Genomic DNA, 18,034 nt, shown 5'->3' with positions numbered 1-18,034 from the left:
GGGAAACAAAAAAATTTTATAAAATTCCCCCTACCAACCAAAATTGAAATAAAAACTGTTAAGCAAAATTTAATGGACCTACATAGCATGAAGAAGACTTTTGACTCTCCATACCTGAAAGAAAAATATAAAATAACTAAACAAAAATATAAAACTTTGATTGAAAATGCAAAAAAAACTGCAAATGATAGAAAACTCCAAAATGCCAAAAACTTGAACAAAACATCCTGGGAACTTATCAAAACAAAAACAAAAGATAACTGTATAGATTATATATAATGGACCAAAACCGTATGGTAACCAATCCACTGGAAATTGCCTCTACCTTAAATAAATTCTTTTGTAATTTACCAAAGGTTGAAAACTTGAAAGATGATGAAAATCCCTTGAATAATTTAAACCCATCCAATAATTCCACATTCTTCATTGCACCAACAAACTCAGTTGAGGTCGTGAATGTAATTCACTCACTCAAAAATTCCTATTCAAAAGACTACCATGGGCTTGATACCTATATACTGAGAATAGCAGCGCCATACATTGCTGAACCATTAGCCAGCCTCTTCAACATGTCTGTTCAGGAAGGAGCCTTCCCTGATATCCTTAAGGTCAATATTGTGACACCTATGTTCAAAAAGGGGGAAAGAAGTGCCATGAATAAATACAGACCCATATCTATAACATCAGTGTTTTCCAAAGTTCTAGAAAGCTTATTCTATAAACGTATATCTAAATTTTTCAGTGATAATAATCTGTTACACAGCTCTCAATTTGGATTTTGCAAAAATAAAAATACAACAGGTGCCATTTACCAACTTATTCGCAATATCTTGGAAAATCTCCACAGCAAAAATGACATTATAGGGATTTTTTGCGATCTTTCAAAAGCATTTGATATGATTAATTATGAAATATTACGAGGTAAACTAGAAAAGTATGGCATTAGAGGGGTGGCTTTGGACTGGACCACATCCTTTCTCAAAAATAGAACTCAAATTGTTAAGACAGAAGATATAAATGGAGAATACCATTTCTCTGATCAATATCTAGTTGAGCAAGGAGTTCCACAGGAGTCAATATTAGGACCTTTGTTCTTTATCTATTATGTCAATGACCTTCCGAAAAATGTAAGGAGTAATCTGATCCTATTTGCAGATGACACTACATCACTGATTCCTATGAATATGGGTATCTCAGTACAGCAGGTTGTGGATGATTTGGTAGAGTGGTTCGAATAAATAAAATGAAATTAAATGTTGAGAAAACAACCCTAATATATTTTGGTCACAGCTCACAAAATTTAAATTTGGCACCGCCAATTACTAAAGTTGAATGTCTAAAATTTTTAGGAGTATACATCAGCTCCACTCTAACTTGGACTGATCACATAGACTATTTAGCTGGGAAGCTATCATCAATAAATTATCTCCTTTGGCAATTAAAAGGTGTCACCAATGTGCAAACATTAAAAATGGCATATTATGGAATGTTCCAGTCTAATATGTCATATGGCTTAGTGTTTTGGGGCGGTAATATCAGTCTTATGCAGAGAATTTTTGTAATACAAAAACGAGCAATAAGAATCATCTATCGAATGCAAGTCACAGAATCATGCAAGAATATCTTTCTTTCAAATGATATTTTAACTTTACCCTGCTTATACATATATCTGATATCCCAAATTGTGAAGAAAGGCATAGTAAAATTACATACCCCTCAACACAGTCATTATACTAGAAATAGCCAACAACTACATAGCACACAATTCAGGACTAAATTTCACCAAGTTAGTATAGACTTCATGGCTGCAAAAATTTATAACAAAATCCCAACTGAAATTAAAATTATCAATTGCACAAAATTATTTTCTAAAACTCTGAAAAAATGGCTACTAAAAAAAGCATTTTATTCAATAGATGAGTATATGGACGCTGTTACATAACTGAGTACATTAGAAACTGAACTTTCAGCACCTACTTGTAATTTTGATTTATCATCTTTCAATATTCATGATCATTCAAACAGCGTCATTGTTTCCTTTTTTATTTTTATGTATAACCGATAATTTTTGGATGTTATGTGGTAAATAATTCTAAGAATCTTTATAAATGTACCAGACATCTCACTTTTTTTATAATGTATGGTATTGTTTTCTGATTCATGTAATTATGTTGTTTTTTTTTTAAAATTTATTTCTTATTTGGTTTCTATTATTTTCATTGAATGCGTCTATTTGGATATCTGTGCTGATCCTATGCCTCTACGGTGCTGTACATGGCGCATTTATTTCATTTTATTTCATGTTATTCAATTCCATTATTCATTCTTATATATTGATCATTTCCTACACTGTTAGTACATAAGTCGACTTTGTAAATGCAGCAACGCTGCCTATTGCAAAAAATAAAGTAGATTTGATTTGATAGAGACCTATCCGAACAAATAATGTGAAATTTAGCTTTCCCCCAATTTTTTCGAGGTTCGACTAAAAATTTTGTTAAAATGACTGGACTATGTGTGCCGAAACGTTGTTTAATTTTTTTGTGAAAATAAAATTTTTTCATCAAGTTATAATCTACAGTGGAACCTCGATAAGTGCAAACTCAAGGGACCGGAAAAATTAATGCACTTTATTGAGTTTTTCATTTAAAAGGGTTTGCACTAAGCAAGGTTATTTTTTCACAATTTTTGCACTTATCAAGGTGAATAAATTACGTGACAATTTTTTTTTTACTCAATTTTGATGATTTTTCATTTAATTTTACATTACCTACATCCATTTTATGCCAGCTTTACTGGGTTTTCAATTTTACAAAACTTTTTTTGAACATTCTACCATTTTAGTGTAAATGTTGGAGGATTTTTTGGATATTTTCTACATTTTTTACAGTATTTTTCAAATTTTTACTTTGGTTTCAATGATTTTCACTAAAAATTCGCCAAATTCATTGCACTTATCGAGGTACTGTTGCAGTTATAGAGGTGAATTTACATGGTAAATTGACTGTAGGGACCGGGGATTAATTTTGGTTGCACTTGACGTGAATTTTCACTTATTGAGGTTGCACTTATCGCGGTTCCATATCCTCTCATTTTTCATAAAAAACTGCAAAAATTGGATTTTAGTACTTGGATTTTGAAAACGTATTTGCCCCTTCAATTGTCAAAATAGGCAACTTGTTCATCTTACGTGTTTTTTTCTAACTCGTACCAGCGGTTATAAGGCTTTTGACGTATTGCGGGTTGCATATCGGTTTGCCTGAACTTTATCAGTTTGGTGGGCATTCTTATCGGTGAGTATCAAAATGTCATATTTTGAGCAATTTTCACAAGGTGTTTTTGAAATGTATAGCTTTTTTTTAGTTTTTTTTTCAATTTTAAACACTGTTAAATCCTGTGAGGGAAAAAGATCCTCTCTTTGTCGAGGTTCGAAGACGTTGACATTTTGATACTCACTGATAAGAATGCCCACCAAACCGATAAAGTTCAGGCAAACCGGTATGCAACCTGCTATACGTCAAAAGCCTTATATCCGAATCTGAAGTTTGTAGCATCACTCCCCGGACACCCTGTAGGCTGTAAGTACAAAGTATCCCGATCTTGTGGGGCAAACCATAGTTAAGGGTTTTCAGCACCAGTAGAAGGGATATATTTGAATTCAATGTTACCAGAGATGCATTTTGTTGAGGTATCACATGCATATTTGTACACAGAGAAAATTCAAGACTATTCTCTCGTTTAGTGCGAGAATATTCCTAGACATTCCCTAATATGCTGCAATATTCCCTCAATTGAGTATATTTTCACAACGTGACTTACGAGTAACTTCGAGCTCTTCTTCACTTCAGATCTCCAATTTCACGCCACATCGAATCGACGAATAGACTGACGTAAACGTAAACCGCGAAGCAACGTACTACGTAGAATACCCCCAACAACCCACTTCACAGCTTTTCCGGCCCTCGCGAGAGCTTTTCAAGTTCACCGCGATGATTTTCACAATACATACGCTGCTAAGTACTCGATGTTACGTTCGTAAGTGCGAGTTGCATTATCGAACTAGTTGTTATCTAGATTTTTATCTCGTTGATGTGTCGAAGCTTATTCTTTTTTCGTTTCGTGTTCAATAGTAAATATATCGTTGTACAGTCCACACCAATGCTCTATGTTGTTTTATTTCGTATCGTAACATTATGGTCCTCCGAGCCGGATTTCTCATGCCGGCAAAAGTTTTCCCTTGTTTTCGCGTTTGTGATGGAATAATTTTTTCGTAATTGCTATTGTTTTTCGCAAATTCGATGTTTCGTAATGTATTCGTTTTATGAAAGTCTCTTGTCATTTTCGTAAAGTTTCGTGACGTGGTAGTTATCGTGTAGAATGACCGAAACTGCTGCTGAAAAGGCAGCTCGCGAGGCCGCGGCCGAAAAAGCGGCTCGTGCTGCTAAAGTGAAGAAAGAAGCACTCGGACGAGAGAAGCGTGTTCTCGTACGCTCTATCTCTATCTCGTTTAATGATGTGGCGAATTATATCGAACATACGCCATCGAAGGAAGCAGTCAACACAATCGCTGCAAATCTTGATTCTATTCAAGGTATGTTGGAAAAGCTATCCAAAATTGATTCGCAACTTATGGATTTTATTGATCAAGCTCAGTTGACGGATGACATTGTAGCCGAAGAAGCTGAGATATGTGATGATTATATGAAGTATTTTCGTTTATTTAATACGTCGATGGGAAAGTTGAAAACCATACAGGAATCGTTACATCCTGCTGCACGTTCGAGTCGCCGTTCAATGTTTTCAAGCACGTTTTTAGACGCAACGTTATCGAATCCTATGGTAAAGTTACAAGATGTTCCTGTACCCCAGTTTGATGGTACGTACGCTAGTTTTCCCGATTGGTACGCTGAGTTTTCATCCATTGTCGATAAGAACGAGAATTTCGATTCGTTTCAAAAGATGTATTTACTTCGTCGTGCTATGGGAGAAGGTGCAAAAGATATCCTAAAAGATATGGGCACTGAAGGCCATTTATATGAGCCTACATTTAAAGACCTTTATAAGACCTATTATAATAGGCGAAGAATAATTGCTGAGCACTTTGCTAATTTGATCGATATGCCGCCAATTAAGGGCAATAATATACGTGAGTCAGTAAACAAAGTCAAACGAGTCATCCGTGGTTTGAATGTATGTGACTTGAATGTTGATGCGATGTCACCGTTAATCGCCTTTATTGTTTCGAGAAAAATCCCAGAAAAACTCAAAATGGACTGGGACACGTCAAATCATGATTACTCTGTTTATCCCTCGTTCGAATCGCTCGCAACGTTCCTATTGAATCGAAGTTTTTCGTACGAGACCAATGTGGCTTCTTCAAACGAGTCAAAAAATAAGTCGTCGGTTCCTGTCACCAGTACAGTGCCTGGAAAAAATGCTGGAAAAAGTAATTCGTCGTCGAAGTCGTCGTTAGCTGTCAGTTCGCCTAAAGGATCATCAGTTAATTTTCCGAAATGTGTAGTGTGTTCGAAATACCATTTTTTGGACCAATGTGATGTATTTATTGGTAAATCTGCATTAGAACGTTTCGATATTATTAAAGGTAATAAATTATGCATTAAATGTTTCAAGCCGAATCATTCGGTGAGTAATTGTACGCGACCAAATTGTAAATCGTGTGATGGTAAACACCATAATTTATTACATCGTGAAAAAACAACGAACGAAAAGCCAGATAATTCGGATACTCAAGGTACGTCAAATGAGCCACCTAAGAGTAGTTTGTGTGCTTTAGGATCTTCGAAATCTGTGTTTCTTAGCACTGCGATTGTGAAAGTTAGTGATGGTTATTCTAGTGAGTATGCTAGGGTTTTGTTTGATCAAGGATCTGAGGTATCTTTGATTACTCGTGAGTTTTGTGATCGAGCTAAATTGAAAATGATAAACAATCCCTCGCCTACTTCGTTGATTGGTATCAATGAAAAGCCTATCGAATTGAATAAAGTTGTGAAGTGCGTTTTAAGTAGTCGATTTAATGATTTTCGTATCGCTATTGATGCCGAGGTGATTCCTCGAATTCCTTATTCAGTGAATAAACAGGATATTAAAGAAGTCATTAGTAATTTTCCTCATAATTTCGGTGAAGATTTCAACCTGCCTCATGATTCTGTTGATATTTTACTCGGAAGCGAGTATGTCGAGTTTGTGATGGCAGAAAAGCGTTTTTTTGTTGAAGGTTTATGTTTGAGGGAGTCAAAGTTCGGTTTCGTTGTCTCTGGGTCGAGAAAAGCTTCGTTTTGTGCTAGTAAAATGTCGTTCTGTGGTCTATCGAATGTAGAGTTGTCTAATCAACTTGATCGCTTTTTTTCGGTTGAAGAAATTCAGGAGTCTGAATTGAATGAAAAGGTCTTAGATCATGAGTTGATTGAGAAACATTTTAATGACACTTATCAAATTGATGAAGAATCTGGAAAATTCGTTATTCGTTTACCGTTGAAAGAAAGTGTCAAGTGTTTGAATGGATCTTATGATAAAGTTCGAAAAATGTTTTTGAGGTCTGAGTCTCATCGTTCTGAGAGTAAGCACAATTCGTACAAGGATGTATTCGAAGAGTATTTGAAATTAGGTCATATGTCCGAAGTAAATGAACCTAATGTCGATGGTTATTTTATCCCTCATCATCTTGTATCAAAAATAACTACCAATGGTGTTAGTAATCGAGTCGTATTCAATGCTTCATTTTGCGATGCCTCTGGAACATCGCTAAATAATCATTTACTCGAAGGTCCAGTTATTCAGCCAAAACTGAATACCAATATTAATCAATTTCGGTCGAATTTAGTAGCTTTTTCTACTGATATTTACAGAATGTATCGATGTATTTTAATACATAAGGATGATCGAATGTATCAACAGATTTTTTTTCGTTTTGATCGTAATGGTTCTTTATTGGTTTTCGTTTTAAATACCTTAACTAACGGTATTGGTCCAGCTTCGTATTTAGCGACGAAATGTCTGGAAAAAATTGGTATGTCGATTTTATCATCTGATCCTGAAGTGGCTAATATTATTTTGAAATCCTTTTATATGGATAATGGTACAATTGCGGTGAAAAGTGTTGAACAGGCCATTGCAATACAACATCGATTGCACGATGTTTTACTTAAGCATGGATTTCGTTTGACTAAGTATCAAAGCAACTCTAAGGAGTTCCTTAATTCGTTGGATCCGTCTTTGATCGAACCTCTAGCTACGAAGGTAATCGGCGGAGATGAGTTTGTAAGTTTATTAGGGTTAGTATGGTATACTGATAAGGATGAGTTTGGAATACTAATAAAATCAAGCGAAATTCCAGTTATTGCGACCAAACGTATCATTTTGTCGGAGATTTCCAAGGTGTTCGATATTCTAGGAATTCTTACTCCCGTTACAATTCGTGGCAAATTACTCATGCAGTCAGTTTGGCGTGAAGGTCGTAAATGGGATGAGGAAGTGTCTTATGAATTATTTGTCGAATTTTCGGAGTACTTGAAGGATTTAATTTTGTTATCAGAATTTCGGATACCTAGGTGCTATTTTTCGAGCTCATTCGTTGTTCAAACTCAATTAGTTGGATTTTGTGATGCTTCGCTAAGTGCATATTGTGCTGTCGTATATATTCGTTCTATTGATAATGAAGGAAATATTGTATCTACGTTTGTAATGTCAAAGTCTCGTATCGCTCCGATTAAAGCTTCCAAGTCGAATATACATCGTTTAGAGTTAGCAAGTGCTGAATTATTAGCCAAATTGATTCGAGAAATTAGTGATGATTTGAAAGTTGATGAGATTTTTTGTTTCAGTGATTCGATGGTAACGTTAGGTTGGTTGCATATTGATCCTAGTCGTTTGAAGGTATTCGTGTCTAACCGTGTTGTAAACGTATCTAAATTAACAGATATTAATCGTTGGTTTTATGTTGAAAGTTTGTCAAATCCTGCAGATTTAGGTACTCGAGGTATTCCATCGAGAAAGTTGTTGAATTGTTCGCTTTGGAAAATCGGACCTAGTTGGTTAATTTCTGAAGAGTTCCTTCAGCATGTTCAGTTTCAACTTGATAATGAAAGGGAATTACCTGAGTTAAAAGAGAACACATCCTTGATTATATGGTATGATAATCGACCAATTTTATCGATGATAAAATCGTATTCGTCATTCTATAAATGTATTTCGATAGTAAGTTTTGTTCTTAGGTACGTGAACGTGTTGAAAAGCAGAGCGAGAATTCGTTTAGCTGGTAATATTCCCAAGCCAGTATGTCGTATTGTTGATTTTAAGGAAGGAGAATGGGTCAAGCTTGTTGAACCGTTATCAGTCGAAGAGAGAGATATTGCCTATTTTAGAATTATTCGTTACGCTCAAGTAGAACGTTTTGAAGTTGAGATCGAGTGTCTGAAAAAAGGTAAAAAGTTGCATCGAAAAAATAGGTTATCAACTCTTGAATTATTTTTTGATAAGTACGGAATTTTACGTGTTGGTGGTAGAATTACAGCTGCATGTTTTTCAGACGATGCGAAATTTCCAATTATCTTATCCTCGAAGTCTTCGCTTTTGTATTTGTATATCGATTTTGCGCATCGAAAATATTGCCACGCTTCTGCTTCGTTTTTGTACAATTTTGTACGTGGTAGATTTTTCGTAATTGGCAATTTAGCTGCCACTATCAAAGAATGTTTGCACAAGTGTTTAACGTGCACTAGGTATGATGCGAAAATGGTTGAACAGATTATGGGCGATTTACCTTTTCAAAGAGTAAATATTTCGAGACCATTCTCAACTGTAGGTATAGATCTAACGGGTGCTATTTCGATAAAATGCACCAATCATCGAGTAGGAAAAGTTGTTAAGGTTTATGCCTGTTTTTTCGTTTGTTTTTGTACTAGAGCTGTTCATGTAGAGTTGATAGAAGACCTCACGACCGAAGCCTTTTTGGCTACTTTCGAAAGATTCGTTGCTCGTCGTGGTTTACCACACACAGTTTATTCGGATAACGCTACTAATTTTGTAAGTGCTCGTAATAGATTTTTTGCCGAGAATCGCATCAAGTGGTTGTTGATTTCCCCACGCAGTCCTCACCAAGGTGGGCTGTGGGAGTCCGCTATAAAAGCTGGAAAATCGCTCATGGTGAAATGTATTGGAAGTCAAATCTTGAACCTCTTCGAACTTATGACTATTTTATCGAAAATAGAAGCGATTCTCAATTCTAGGCCACTTGCCTATGTTCGAAAAAATGATTTTGTTGAGCCAGTGACGCCAGGTCATTTCTTGATTGGTAGTAATTTACTTGAGCCATCTTTGAATGTCGATAATAAGTCAAGTCTTCGTGATCGTTATAAACTTTGGAGAAAAGTCGTTGATTCGTTTTGGATTTGCTGGCGTCATGAATATTTTAATCAACTTCGTCATCGAAGTAAATGGCGTAAAGAAGGTAGGAATATTCGAATTGATGACGTCGTTTTATTGTCATTACCTAATGAGTCTTCGTTGAATTGGCCTATGGCCATTGTCGTTAAAGTTTACCCAGATTGTCATGGTACTGTAAGAAATGCCGATGTAAAGTTGTCTGATATGTCGATTAGAAGGACTTCGGTCCAACGTCTGGTTTTATTGCCAGTACGAGATGATGAATAATTTCGTTATCTCATTATGCTCGGTATTATGTCGTTTTACGTAAATTCCTGTTCCGATTAATTGTTTTTTCTACAATTTATCGATGTTAGACCTAGTAATTAATTTATTTTACCTGTGATAGTTTATGTCTTTTTATTTTTTATTTAATTTGTAAATTGATTTTTAAATTTTTACTCTTTTTTGTAATTATTTTTATGTATGTTAATTTGTAAATAATTTTTTTTGGGTTCAAATGAGCTTTGCTCATTTCGGGGGGGTGTTTGTTACGTTCGTAAGTGCGAGTTGCATTATCGAACTAGTTGTTATCTAGATTTTTATCTCGTTGATGTGTCGAAGCTTATTCTTTTTTCGTTTCGTGTTCAATAGTAAATATATCGTTGTACAGTCCACACCAATGCTCTATGTTGTTTTATTTCGTATCGTAACACTCGATGTACCTACGTTTGTAATTACATCTGCATACATCTGTACACATATAGAATAGAGCTTACGACGACTGTTGAGCATATGAGGCGCATGCGTCAGCCATAATAGCTCGGCGTCTCCGTCTTGTTGCGGTTCGAATGTCATGATCAGCTATACCTGTTTTCCGCTTGACGTTTCGACCAGAGGTAAATACTATTCATACAACAACAACAGGTGGTATTACTGGTGCGGTGATTCTTTCTCCATCTCGCTCTTTCTCCCGGAGTCCCGGTCCCAGTATCTCGGTAAAGGTGCCGCTCCGGTTCGCGGTCTCTCTCCTCCAGGTACGCATCGTGAGCGCGAGTCGCGAGTTCCAACAACCGGCTGCATTGCGTTCGCGAAACACTCGATTCGTGTACCAGTTGCGTGTTTCAACGGTCGTTGTTCGGTGTTTTTTTCCTAACACATTTTTCACTTTCGTCTTCGTCGTCGTCGACGTGAAATTTAAAAAATCGATTATATTTGCGCGAAATTTGGAAACTTCGCGATTGAAAAAATTTTTCTCGGTTAAAATCGATTTTTTTTCAACGGTGTGAAAAAATTTATGATTTTTTGTGTTCGTTTTCGAATCGTGTACGACGAACTGTTTTTTATTTTCAATTTTCGGCAGTGTTTGTGTTGATTTTGAAGTGTTGAAAAAAATATAGTGCATTATTGGATATACACCTACCTACCAACACGTATAGGATACCTATGTGATCATCTTGTATTTCATTTTGGATACGAGTGAGTTATAGTTTTTTTTTTCTCAACAATTACCACTGCTCGATTCGCGAATCACGGTTTTCGTGTTTTTCTGTTTTTCATTTTTTTTTTGCCCCAAGGTTAATTAAGGTCGATCGTAAGCACGTATATGGTTAATTACCACTAGATTTTTTTTTTTCGAGTTTTAACGAGGGGAATAATTTGTTGTTAAGGGAAACAATAATTATTTGAATACGTTAGTCATCGTCAGCATAGGACTAATTAAGAAAAATTTATAACCACTACTTCCTTTAGTATTTTCTACGAACAAAATTGCTGCAAAAAAACTACTAAACGCACTGTTCTCGAATCTCAAGAATGATACCATCAAAAAATAAGCTGAATCGGTTCATAAGGAATTGTTCAAATGCTCTACATCATTACAAGCCCCCTCAAAAAATATTTACCTTCAAGTTTCAAAAAAAGGACATCATTTCCAGAATTAAATTTTCAAGTAGAGGGCCACATGTTTGAAGAAAGCAATTGGATATTAACATGGCCTTTCATTATAAAAACACTGAACTGGATTGACACGAACATAAGACTTCAATTCCAATCAGCTTTTTCAAAGATATGATAAATTCCAAAGTTTGGCAAAAAATACACCTACTCATGCACAAAAGTTCGCTATTGATTTTTGAACAAAAAAATCAAATGTATTTTTCATTCTTTTTAAATCCCTATCCATGTAACTACTTGGAAATTTGCATTATTTTGCAAAGCAGGTAAGTTTTGTCATCTTGCAAAAAAACTTTAGATATTTGAAAAACACTCGTAAAATTGCCATCAGCCCATCACTGAAGAAAACTTCACTCTCCATAAAAACCAAATTCCTCGATTGAAAGTTTCTACATAATTTTGCCATCATTTTCGACAGTCAAAAAAGATTTCCTGCTCTAGCCAAGCATCTATGTACCAAAAAAAAAAAATTAATGCACACAAAATTGTACTTACAGCACGAAATTCCCTACCAGTGAAGTAAAATTTTAGTTTTCATACTCAGGAGCTCAGTTTTCGAAATGATGGCGACTGAAAACAAAAGCTGAACCTTTGAACTTGAAGCAAAAATACCACGAGAACCATGAATACCTTTTTAGTGGATCACAAATCGAACTTTGCTGATAGGAAATTTCATATCTTACAATTTGGTTTCCATTCATTTTTTTTTTTTGTGAAAAGCTTGCTTGGCTCAGGAAATCTATTTTCATTGACAAAAACGATAAAAAAAATTGAAGAAAATTTTCAATCGAAAGATTGGTATCATGAAACACCTCGAAAAATTACTCGATGGAATTTTTTCACCATTTTTGCTCGTCATGCATCGAAAGTGCTGTAGAAGGATTTTTCGGTAAAGCATGATTTTCATTCATCATTTTGATTCATTTTAGAACTACATCATAATGCAGGAATTTCTATCATTTTGAAAATCTGTTGGTGGATCCAGAATACCTCAAAAATGCTCATTTTGTAATTAGAGGGTTGAAATGAAGTGCATAATATTATTCCCACCGGTTCTTCGTTTCGTTTGAAGAACGATATATTATTTTTATGAGAAAAAAGCCAAACTCGCCAAAATAGCAGCTTCTATGAATCTTTTGTTAAAGTTCAACTTGATTATTGTGATAGTAAAAATTAATTTCTTGGACCAACCCAGCACTTGATGAAAAAAATTTCCTATCAGTGAAGTCCAATCATTTTGTATTCCAAAGAACATAGTTTTCGAGATGTTTGCAAGACTATAGATGAAAGCAGAAATTTTTTCCCCCAAAATCAAACCATTTGGAGAAACAGGCTAATTGATCGAGTATCGGGTAAAGCACGATTTTCATTTTTTAAATTCATTTTCGAACTACGTAAGTACATCATAATGCAGGAATTTCTGTCATTTTAAAAATCCTTCTACATTAGGCACTAATAACCAAAATTACAGGAACAAAAGTTCACTTTCGGCGTTTCCAGAATAATTTGAAATATCTGGAGAAATTGGAAAACTTGTTGGTGGATCTAGAATACCTCGAAAATGCTCATTTTGTAATTGGAGGGTTGAAATGAAGTAGATAATTATTCCCACCGGTTCTTCGTTTCGTTTGAATAACAATATTTCATGAGAAAAAAATTGAGCTCGCTAAAATAGCAGGCTTCTATGAATTTTTTGAAAAGTTCACTAAACGACGCAAAATTTCCCATCACTGAAGTCCAAGTTTTAGTTTTTATTCCAAATAGCTTAGGTTTCGAGATGTTTGCAAGACCATAGATGAAAGTTGAACTTTCGAATCTGAAGCAGAATTTTCTTACAAACTTATCTGTTTGGAAAAAAAGGCTAACCGATCGGTAAAGCATGATTTTTATTTTTTTGATTCATTTTTGAACCACATCATAATTTATAGGAACTTCTGTCATTTTGAAAAGCCTTCTACATCAGGCACTAATCAAAATAAGGAGCTAAAGTTCACTTCCGGGCCTTCCAGAATAATTTGAAATATCTAACTGGAGAAAATTGAAAACTTGTTGGTGGGTCCAGAATACTTGAAAATGATAATTTTGTAAATGGAAGGTTCAAATGAAGAACTCGTACATAGATAATTATTCCCGTCGGTTCTTATTTCAAGAGAAAAAAGCCAAACTCGCCACAATAGCAGCTTCTATGAATTATTTGAAAAATTCAACTCGACTACGTATTTTGATAGTCAAAATGAATTTCTTGGACCAAGGCTAATCGAGATCTACTGAGAGGAAACTTCACGGAGTACGATTTTGGGTTATTCAATTTTTTTTTGTACGACGCTCGCTGTAAGCAAAGAAAATATCAAACACGTGGTTAAACCACTTCATGCTCACCTGAAACAGGTAAAACATTGTTTTTGATTTTTTTTCTTCCAGATTCAGTACAATTTGAACTGACAAATTATTTTCATAGTTTCATAATCAAAATATTAACATGAATAATTATCATCTCAAAGTGCTCATCGTCCTCGAGATGTTTGCAAGACCGTAGATGAAAACTGAGTTTTTGAATTTGAAGCAGAAATGTCTCGAAAACCGAGCTCTTAGGATAAACACAAATCGAGCTCTACCTATAGGTAGGTGGAGGAAATTTCACGATGGACAATTTCGTTTCCACTCGTTCTTTTTGTAACTGCTCGCGTAACTCGGCAAGTCTACTCTTATTTTTACCCACAAAGCTCATGAAAATTAAGAGGGAAGGGGAAGGAGTTTGCAATCAGAAATATTCACCAATAAAGCCACTGTCAGGAGAACCACTTGAAGTCACCAAAATTACGAGTACACATATGCATCGACTTTTGGTAAAACATCATTTCTCATTTTTTTTTTGACGGGATTAAGTTCAACTTGGACTAACATTCATCCTAATTGCTTTATTTATCAATACTAACATGAAGATTAGACGAACCTGAAGATACGACGAGTATAAAATGATAAATTTTAAAGAAACCCCACAAAGTTCTAATCAAGTACATACGTATTACGTACGTAGGTATTTCTGTAATATTGAAATTTTGGAAAATGCATCTACTTACTGAAATAAGAATGGTTCTTCCCGAGTCTCTAGGGAGCTTTGAATTTTCTACATGTATTTAAAATCACTCCAACTGATTAGAATCATTGAATTATGAGATGATTCAAAATAAAGAATTCATTCCTTGAACTGATCAGGTACTTCTATAATTATTCTGTGGTAATATTCTAAGATGCGCCACCAATACCATTGAGCACTAACCAAAATAAAAGCAGCCAAAGTACATTTTCGGCCCTTTCAGAATAATTCGAAAATCTGAGAGAATAAGGTCGAAAAATTGCTGGAGACTCAAGAATGGCTCAGAAGTGCTTGTTTTGAGCTTAGACAGGGTTGAAATGAAATAATTTAATTCCTTCCGTTCCTTTCATTGGAAAAATAATAATAATAACCACATTGAAAAACATGATTTGAAAATTTCAAAATTGATTTAAAGGTCGCTGAATCTGATGAAGTAAAAATTAGAGGGAAAACAGGACCATTACCCTCAAGCACTTCAATCTTGATACCAAGTTTCAAAATCAATCGATTTTTCAATGGTCGGAAAAGGCTTAAAATCCATAAAAATCGTCTTTTGTAAGGTAACCCCCGCCCCCTCAACCGACCAGCTTACAAATGCTGCTTCAAGTACATACAACCACTTCAGAATAAACCTGAGTAAGTAATTTTTACACTAGTTTTTGGCTCATTGAATTCGATCATTTCACTGCGGACTTGAAAAAAAAAATCACCGACGTTAATTTTGGAATTTCATTCTAGCACCTGCCTATACAAACTCGCATAATTTGCCAGAACATAAGAATTAAGATCGATATTTTCAACTGGATCAGTCCATCTGAACACCTCATAAACCGTAAGACACAGGATTTTTTTTTCAATTTTCAGGAAATTTTGAGAGCCAATGAAAGCGTTGGAAGGGCTGAATCGAAAAAATGAGCACATAATCCGTATTAAGCGCTCCAAAAAACCTAATAAACCATATGTCACACGATTCATTCAATTTACAGGGAATTTAGAGGCGACGACGATAGGAGCGTTGAAGAGGTCGAATTAAAAAATTGAGTTAATATTCGTATTCAGTGTTCCCGAAATATTCGATATAATTTTACACTATGACCAAAATTTTGGGGCTCCGTTCCCCATCGCGGTTTTACGAAACTCATCACGAAAAGTTCACAGTTGTTAATATCATAAAAATACACGATTCCACAATATACCAAACTAGAATGAATAATGTTATAACTTGGCGTAATCAGCTATTTTCTGATTGCGAGATAGATTTTGCATTTGCTTTTAAATATCAACTTGAAACATGAAGCTGATTTTTCATGTCTTGAACTTTTTAAAATAATTTATTAAGTTTATAGAATGTACCTAGACCTACTATTTTTATTAGAATGAAGTCAAATAAACTTGGAAAAATTAGAACATTCATGATTCGTCTAAATAAAAATCATTCATACACAAATATTGAAAATTAAATTCCAAATCAGTCCCAAATGTGGTTTTGATAAACAGTAATTGCTGATTGAAGTTATATTGAAATACTGTTTGTTGATTGGCTATAAAATGAAAATTCATAAATTTATTGCCATTTAAAAATGGGAAAACTTTAATTGAACGACAGAATAAGTGAATTGCGCGACAGAAAAATCCCACGACGAAATCGTGTTTTTGAACGACAGCGATTTAACGACAGTTTTGGTCATTAAAATGACAGCATTGAACGACAAGCATAGAAAATTCACGCCTCGAGATGAGAAAGGGAATGCACGACGAACATGGGAAAGCCCGACGAAATAATTTCAATTGACCGACATCTCAAATTATTCATCTGTCGTTTGAATTAGTGGACATGAATGGGGCAGATTTGTGAATAATGTTGGAGAGAGTCTTTTTGCAGGGTTAGTGATTCGAAATTGGTGAATATTTACCTGATTAAAATTTTTAAAACTCAAAATTAAATTTTCAAGCTGAAAATTTGACTTTTTGCAATGAAAATTAAATCGAAAGCTACGATTTAAAAATTTGAAAAAAATTGCAGCGAAAACAAGTTTTTAATCCCATTTCTTACTCACAAGGTACCTAATTATCAAATAGGAATTTGAATAAAAATTCAAAACAATTTCATATCAAAGTAGCACAATATGTGGCTGAACTTATTTTGAAGTTTCGAGTTTTTGCGTTACCACCCCCCCCCCCCACCGAATATGCAGAGTGTCTACTAAAATCAAAAAGGCGAATTTCTCGCCTTTTTCTTGCTTTTTTCTTGCTTCCAAAAATGAATTTTCTTACCCCCTTCAAATTTACGCATCTAGATAATCTTCGCTAACCCCTCTAACCCCCCCCCCCCTCCCAAACAAAATTTCTCAAAAATTTATTCTTCAAAGCAGAGAAGTGAATTAATTTCTCAAATGAAAAAATAGTAATAAAAAAACGTGATAAAAACAGACGTTGAGGCATGTCTACTGAAGTGAATTCAATTCTATGATGAAAACAGTAACAAAATAAAAAGTTAACTCGAATGCGGATCGAAGTCAGGTTATTTGGGGGAGGGGGTGTATGCTGTATGATGTCATTTTTCCAACAAAAAATTGTTATTTTTCCGACAAAAATCAAAATTTTAACGTGCTAAATACCAGTGACATATACAACAATTACAGGATCAAACCGTAAAAGAGCTTATATTCTTATTTGTGATTGAGGGGAGAGCAAAATCAGAAATTTAGACACGAAAAATGGACATTTTAGGTAGTTTTCAGAAAACTCTTCACAATGAATAATCATTGTATTGAAATGAGGGTAAAATTACAGCTCGAGCGAAGCGAGAGCGAAAATTTGTTGAAAAAATTGGTGTAAAAAACGAAAAAACGACCATTTTGTATGCTTTATTTTACATTTTCAGCGAAGCTCAATAATATCAACAATTTTGAAAAGTTAGTCGTTCTGTTCAGAAAATGAAAAATTTGCACTTTTCAAATGGTTTGGGTATTACCTGGAAATGAAAAATTTCCTATTTAATTTTTGAATTCTTGAAAATTTTGAAAATAGCATCTTGAATGGCCCGAGCGAAGCGAGGGCAAAATTTTTGGAAAATTTTTAATTCGAAAAGTAGAACATCATCAATTTTAACAAAATAAAAACTTAAAATTTTGGTGGGTAGCTTCAATTTTTCAGAGATTTTTGATGTGAATTCTTGGAAATTTTCTTGCTTTTCGAAGGAATTTCTACACTATTTTCTAACTTTCTTGCCACCCATGTGAATTTCTCGCCTTTTTCTAACTTTCTTGCCTTTTTCTTGCCAGTAGACACCCTGATATGTCTCAATTTTATCGGAAAATAGATACACATTTCAGCGTTTTGGAAGTTTTTAATTGGAAAATGCACTGGAGGGGGAGGCTTCAGATCGATTCAAAACCAACATCAATCGTTTTTGGAAATTTTAGTTTTGTGAATAAATTCGTCGCTTCTATCATTATGTCGTCGTTCATTTCCTAAAGTCGTCGATGCATTTCATTCAATTTGTCGGGCATACGCTGGCGTTCACTTGATTTTTTTGGCGTGCACTTGAAATTTCGTTGTCGTACAATGGTTGAAAACTGTTTCCGTCGTTAAAAAAGT

At 34.7% G+C, this 18,034-nt stretch overlaps 1 protein-coding gene across 3 annotated transcripts in view; it reads left to right on the top strand.

The window, feature by feature from the left end:
• Positions 1–4,004: 4,004 nt before the first annotated feature.
• The window catches only part of LOC135835252 (dentin sialophosphoprotein-like), a 196,633-nt gene continuing 182,603 nt past the window's right edge, over positions 4,005–18,034 (top strand). For 2 of the 3 annotated variants that reach the window (XR_010556848.1, XR_010556849.1), the window contains exon 1: positions 4,005–10,860. The gene's annotated coding sequence lies outside the window, so the exon portion shown is untranslated. The remainder of the gene's footprint in view (positions 10,861–18,034) is intronic. The other variant, XM_065349423.1, reaches the window with a different exon arrangement.

The sequence above is a fragment of the Planococcus citri genome, chromosome 2 (assembly GCF_950023065.1).
Source record: "Planococcus citri chromosome 2, ihPlaCitr1.1, whole genome shotgun sequence".
NCBI lineage: Eukaryota > Metazoa > Arthropoda > Insecta > Hemiptera > Pseudococcidae > Planococcus > Planococcus citri.
This window is presented reverse-complemented; position numbering and strand designations above follow the sequence as displayed.